This window comes from Anopheles nili (genome assembly GCF_943737925.1).
Source record: "Anopheles nili chromosome X unlocalized genomic scaffold, idAnoNiliSN_F5_01 X_unloc_2, whole genome shotgun sequence".
NCBI lineage: Eukaryota > Metazoa > Arthropoda > Insecta > Diptera > Culicidae > Anopheles > Anopheles nili.
This window is the reverse complement of record NW_026525478.1, coordinates 996,693-997,500: the sequence shown is the minus strand read 5'-3', so window position 1 is coordinate 997,500 and position 808 is coordinate 996,693. Positions and strand designations below refer to the sequence as shown.

The 808-nt window shown below is 56.7% G+C and overlaps 1 non-coding gene across 1 annotated transcript; it reads right to left on the bottom strand.

The window, feature by feature from the left end:
* Positions 1-110: 110 nt before the first annotated feature.
* Positions 111-268, bottom strand: LOC128729597 (5.8S ribosomal RNA). The gene has a single exon (XR_008411255.1). It is a non-coding gene; the product is annotated as a 5.8S ribosomal RNA (ribosomal RNA).
* Positions 269-808: the final 540 nt, after the last annotated feature.

Here is an 808-nt window from a genome sequence, read left to right as displayed (position 1 = left end):
TTCAGCGCCCCGGGGTGGTAAGTGACCGCCCCAGCACGCCATGCTGCGCTCGTGTGCTGTCACACAACAACACGAGCAGTCTGAGCCAACGCTTGTCTCAACAATTGAGTAGGCACTCAAGAATGTGTGCATCGGGCGGGTTGAAGCGTCCGATGCGCCATATGCGTTCAACGTGTCGGTGTTCATGTGTCCTGCAGTTCACATTCTGACGCGCATTTAGCTGCGGTCTTCATCGATCCATGAGCCGAGTGATCCCCTGCCTAGGGTTTGTTCATTGCGTGGGCGCAGGGCGGGTGAAACACCCACTTGCACGCACCGGTTGTAAGGTGGACTGGCAACTTTCATACTCTCTCTCTCGCGGTATACATCACCCTAAGATCTATGGTGCACCATGACTCTGCGCCCAGCAGCAATGGTCGGTCGCCACCTTCAATGGCACAGGGCGGGTGTGCGTTGGCTCACCCACTTGTGCACTGGCTTCCTCTGCTCGTCAGCCGAACAGAGTCCCCCGGCCCCATATGATCTTAGTGCAGGGCGGGTGGAACACCCACTTGCACCGGTGTGCGAGTTGGGGACTGGCAACTACACTTTCGGCTTCAATCAGCTCTCTCTCTCGTGTGTTTGAGGACAAGCGCCTCGGCGGTTCGGTAATGATCCTTCCGCAGGTTCACCTACGGAAACCTTGTTACGACTTTTACTTCCTCTAAATCGTCAAGTTCGGTCAACTTCGGCCGTGCCTAGCGCAACCCACGGAGGGACCGCGGAAGGAGAGCCTCCAGAGACCTCACTAAAGAATCCATCGGTAGTA